The following is a 6,399-nucleotide window of genomic DNA, read 5'->3' as shown; positions in this document are numbered from 1 at the left end:
AATGTATCTAGGTACAAATACCACAGAATCATGGTACAGTAATGTAAATAGAACATCGTGCAAGAATTAAATAACGCAAAGTTCCATTCATTAATAATAATAAGTTTCATACATCCGAATAAGTCTGTACAATACATGAGGAATACAATCAACTACAACTAGATTACATCATGAAATCTAATACAAAAGTCCTACGGTGGAGGTGGGTGTAGGATGTCCAAAACCTGAGCCAACTGCTCCTCAAGCTCAGTAACCCGAGCTCGGAGGATTCCCACCTCCCTTGTCAATTCCTCGACTGTGGGAGATGGTGGGGCAGGAGGTGCCAGCGGTGCAGGTGGTGCCGGTGGTGCAGGCGGGGCTGGTGGAGCGGATGGTGCTGGTGCTGCCGATGGTGCGGGTGGAGCAGGTGATGCGGACCGCACGAAGCGGGGTGCAGATGTCCCGGCTCCAGAAATAGTCAGCACGTAACGAGGTGTCTTACGTATGAGTGGGTCGGCAGGGTATGGCACGAGCCGCTTACGGGCAGTAACCCTCCGACGTCGACCGAAAGCGTTAGTGAAAGCACGACCTCCATTCACCCCTGGAATGACGGTGCCGTCAGGACGGTACCGCTTCTTCGGCGGGGTGGAGGGTGCCTGTATAGGTACGTCATCAAGGTTCTCCTCGTCGGAGTCACTGGAGTCATCTGTAGAGGAGTCATCGGATGAAGCATCATCAGAATCATGTGGTGGTGACACGGGTGGCTGAACTGGTAGTCCGAAGGCGGCCAACATCTCTCTGTGTCTGCCTGGCAGAATCGGCACTAAACGTCCATCTGGAGTGCGTCGGCACGGCATGCGCATATGGTTACGGAATGGCCCTTCCCCGAACTCCGCGGGGATCACAACACCACCAATGCGGGGCTGTGACTCCAAGGGTCCGGGAGCAGACGGAGCTGGAATCTCCGCAGGGCTCACGTGTCCATCAGAAGTAGTCACTGGTGTAGGCGGCTGGCTGCTAGTCCCGGAAGATGAAGCGTCGGGGTCACTCGTGCGTATCGGGATCAGTGGATCGGCAACGGTGGTAGGTGGAGTAGCTGAAGAGCCTAAACTGCCCAAAACGCTAGCAGGTGGTACATCCGACATCTGAACAAGGAAAAATGAATTTTCCATGTCAGTAAGTCATAAAGCAAGCACGTATTAGGCCAACAGTTTAAATCATGTATAACAATAAGTAGCATGGAAATAACAGTAAATCGTACGAAGGTAGCATGCAATCGAAAGCAAGTAATATCATACAGTAGTGAAATCATGTAGTAGCATACGGCATATAGCAGTAAAAGTAAGCAGCAGCATGCAGTAAGTTCAGCAGAAACACGTAAACTAGCAAGTTGTAGATTAGTCCTATTAGTGAATCCTACTTGGGTCGGTCTTAGACTCACTAATGCAACCTAATTCCCTACAACCAATGCTCTGATACCAAATGTGATGCCCCGTACAAAACCATCGTGTACGAATCATCAACAACAGGATTATTACAAGGTTAAGTACTATATGCTGTAATAAAATAAGTTGCATTCACGATAAAAAAGTGATGTCATAACCGACATCAAATGTTTTACAATCCAAAAGCATGCTTCACTAAGTGGAAGCAAATAATAAGTGTATGTGACCACAATGGTCGTTACAAGTCATAATTCAAAAGTACTAAAGTTTGAATGCAAGGTAAAGTAGTTCATGCGATGACAACTCTAAGCAGCGGGTGTCTACAGCACGACTAGTACACAGCGGAAGCTAACCTCAAGCACCTGAGAAAAACATGCTTAAAATGTCAACACAAAGGTTGGTGAGCTATAGTTTAAGTATAACAGTATGTAAGGTAGGCCACGAGATTTCAGTGCTACAAAGAGCGTTTCAAAACGATATGATAAAGTATATGCTTAACCGTGGGCACTTGGTAACTAACTTAACGTTTATACCCCCTGAAAGTACACTTGGAAAGTGCGTATGATTACGAAGTATTAATCATTCGTTAAATGCTAGCGCGACTAGCCTGAGTGGGGATGTCAAACCCTATGGATCCATATCTAAGATTCGCGTTCACGGTTCAAAAACCAATGATTAAACGTTACCGAGCTAAAGGGAATGTTTGTGCCGTTGTATAACCCACACATATATAAGTTTTTAAGTACTGGTGCCTAGTATGTAAAACATAAAACGTGCATGTATTCTCAGTCCCAAATAGTTAAAGTAAAAAGGGATGCTATAACTCACAATGATAATGTAGTCGTAAAGTCGGTTCGGAAAAGGTGTGCAAGTAATCGGTCCGAAGGTCCTCAACCTAAGTCAAATAGTACTAAGTCAGTAAATCATCCCAAAAGGTTTAAAAGCATGTAAATAAGGTCTTAAGGGTCATCATCATTCATCATCAAACAAAAGGCGTAAAGTAAGTTTCGTTCATGAAAGTAGTTTAAAACAAGGGCCGAGTTCGGTCAGTCACCACGGCCTCTACACCTACTGAAATAAGGTGAGACTAGTGGCCATGGCTCCGTATACGAGTCCTTTAAGAGTGTTAAAATGTACAGAATCAAACTCGTCTTCGCTTGACCGTGGCGACGGTCTAAGTGCGAGTAGGTCAGAAATGTCTGCAAAACGTTAAAAGGACATAGTGACGATCGGAAGGCCATAAATCCTAAACCGTAACTCGGATTAAGACGAGTCCTATATGAAAAGTTATCTACACGAACTGAGCTATCTGAAAATAAAGTTTACAGTAACCCAGGTGTACTGGTCTGTTACAGAAACCAGAAAAACAGAAACTATAAACAGAAAACAGAAAAATAAATGGACATAGTGACGCTCGGAGGGCCATAGATTCTAAACCGTAACTCGGATTAAGACGAGTATTATATGAAAAGTTATCTACTAGAAAAGATATATTTGAAAATAAAGGTCTCAGTAGCCCAGGTATACTGTTCTGTTACAGAAACAGTAGGACAGAGGGCTGTAAACAGAAAACAGGAAGTTAAAAGTGAGTTCCGGTGGTCTTGGTGCTTGATGTTCATCATGGTTCTCATCCTTGATGCATATAGCTTCAAGTGTACAACTCATTGATGTGTTTGCATCATCTTAACCAAGATTTAACCATCATAACACTAGTGTAAGTCTATGATATGAAGCACAACTCACATAAGAGTTGTATGAAGTTTGATGAACCAAAGCTGCATCAAGATCATAGATTCAACACATGCATGAATTAGAAAAGTAATATTGTACTACAAACTTGAAAATAAACTAACTAATCAAGATCTTAAGTGGTTAGTTTGATCTTGAAGATCCAAGACCCAAAAGTTATTAAGTAAATTTTTATGTTCTTGAACCTTTTAAAGTTTATCTTTAGTTCAAGAAAAATGAGATCAAAGTTAACTTGTAACATTTGACCATCTACAACCAAAATCACGATTTTAATACATGAACAAATGGAGAAATAACTAATTACACAAGTAGTAAGTTCATGGGTTTCATACTTTTAAAGATTCAAACCTAAGTCTCGATCTTTAAGGAAGTAAACTTTAAAGTTTACAACATGAGCTTCAAGTATGGTTTTTACAACCATGAACTTACAATCTTTTAAAACAATAGAGGTAGAACATAAACTTGGGAGTTTTGTTCTTGCATGTTCTTGTTAACACAAGATAAATGAAGAATCAAACTAGAAAGTTTGCTTCTTAGTAATTTGTACGTAACAATAAGGAACTAGTAATCAAAACAACTACAAGTAAGTAACAATAACAAGAACAAGTAACAACAAGTAAATGATGGTGATTAAAGGGGTGTTGTGGTTCGGTTTTAGCAAGGAGAAAGAAGAGAGAATTGCTCATAATACTTACAAGAACTAGAGAGAAAAAGAGAGAAAATAGATGCAAGGTTGAAGTGTGAAAGGGTGAAGTGGAACAAGAGTTTATGTAGTCAAACTTGGAAACCAAAAACCTCCCTCCCCATGCCTTGTGGCCGTGATTTTCCACCACCAATGAGGGTGGGAGATGCCCACTACTACTTGCATGCTTATTGACTAAAAGGATGGTAATTAAGGGTGCTTGTATTGGGATGAGGTGCAAGTAAATGGTAAATAGATTTTTACTAAGTTTTTCATCTAGTTAAATCCTAAGGTAGTACTTACATGGGTGTTGGGCTAATTAAGTCCATTAAGGTGGAGGGTGGGCTTATAAGTCCATGACCATGAGTCCACAACTTTTAGCAAGCCCAAGTTCAAGTAATTCACAAATTATTCCAACTAAAGCCCAAGTAGTTAACTAATAACCATAGTTAATCAAAATGATTAATAAAACTAATCATGAATATAAATAATATTCTAAAAATATTATTCGTGTAATGCACGCGTGTCACAAGGACATTTCGGGCATTAAAGAATCAAGTACGGGCAGTCATGGCAACATGTAAATGTAATAACATACATTCGTTTAATCACACGTATTATTAATAATAATTATTAATAAATAAATGTTGGAGAATCCAGGGTCGTTACACTATCTGTTGGAATTCACACAAGGCCCCGAGTATACCTAGGAACGTGAACACCAAATAAAATGAAAATATCCTCATCTAATTACGAACAACGCCGATTGATGGCAACAACTAAATTTTGGGACGAAATTTCTTTTAACGGGTAGGTACTATAACAACCCGGAAATTTTGACTAAATTTAAACCTAACCTCGACTAATTTCGACGATTCACGAACCATTATTTGTAAATAATTATGTATAATAATATTATTATTACTTTCATTATTAATATTGATATCAATATTATTATTATTATCAAAGGTTATCATTTTATTATTATTAATATTATAAGTATTATCACTTTTACTAAAAGTGATAAGATTATATCACTATTATTAATGCAACTTATTATTAATAATAATATTATTATTATTAATAGTATTAATTACATTTTATAATGATTATTATCATTATTACTAATTATAAATAAAATTATCATTTTTATTATTAATATTGTCATATTAATATTATTATCATTATTTTTATTATTATTATCATTAATGTTATTATTATTATTTGTATTATTAATATTAATTAATATTAATAATTATTATTATCTTTATTATTATTAATATTAATAGAATTATTATTATTAATATATTTTTACTTATTTATTAATATTAAGTCATACAACAAATACCAAATTGATTATTCAGTATCTACCTTTTCTGATTTTTTCTACATATTTTATATAAAGCAGATTAGGTATTAGGTATAGTGATCGAGCTTTATTTTTTTTATATTCCATTTTTATTTTATTTTTTGTTATCTGCTTTAATTTTTTCGTGATCTTCTTTACTGGCTTCAATGTTGTTTTCTTTTGAATCCATAAATTATTATATATAAACATTCAGTCATTGCATCATGAATATCAATTACCAAAAACACTTCATCGTGAAAATTAAATAAAAAGCCATTAAAACAGCTCGACATCACTGTATTGTTCATATTTTCCAAAAACACGAATTCGTAATCCTTTTCAAAATCTACAAATGCAGTCTTGTTAGGATTTCCATGCTTAAACTACCTACAAAATATCAGAATCCAATTCATTGAATCAAATTCGAATTTTCGAGTCAAAGCTTTGAAATCAAAAAGTCAAACGAGTGTTCTACAATCGAATTAAAGAATTAGGTGATGTTTCTATTCCAATTAATGATCTCAGAAGATTTGGAAGATGATTTCCTACATAATTCATGTAGAAATCATAATCTAAAACCCTTCAAATTTGAAAATCACGATTTATATTCATAATTATTTTTTCTCGAACATATACTGTTTTTTTTCTTTTTTTTTAATTTTATTCTTGGGTCTGTTAAATTAAAATTCACAGTTATAAGTTGTTTTCTGTTTCAATTTAAAAGTCTAAAACCAAAAATCGAATTAGTTGTGATGGTTATTAAAGTCAGTTGATTAATATGATGAAGAAGATGATAAACACAGTGTACGAGTTATATATTTTGGGAAGGTAAATAAAATCAGAAAAACAGATTTGGAAGGATGGTTTAGTGTGTTTATGGGTGAGCGGGAGGTCACGGGTTCGAGCCCCGTCTTGGGCAATTTTTTTTGGAAAAACTCTTTAAGGTAGCATCTTTATTTATTATTAATTATTATTATTATTCTTGTTATTATTATTATTATTAATAATTATTGTTACTAGTATTAAAAGTATTATTAACATTACTAGTATTATTATTATAATTATTAGTATTAACATTATACTTATTAGTATTATTATTAAAACTATCATTATTATTATCATTTTAAATACTATTATCATTATTATGATTAGAATTATTATTATTATTATTATTTTGAAAACAATACAAATTATTG

This window comes from Rutidosis leptorrhynchoides, chromosome 7, assembly GCF_046630445.1.
Source record: "Rutidosis leptorrhynchoides isolate AG116_Rl617_1_P2 chromosome 7, CSIRO_AGI_Rlap_v1, whole genome shotgun sequence".
Taxonomy (NCBI): Eukaryota; Viridiplantae; Streptophyta; class Magnoliopsida; order Asterales; family Asteraceae; genus Rutidosis; species Rutidosis leptorrhynchoides.
The sequence above is the reverse complement of the archived record's forward strand: the minus strand, read 5'-3'. Positions refer to the sequence as shown.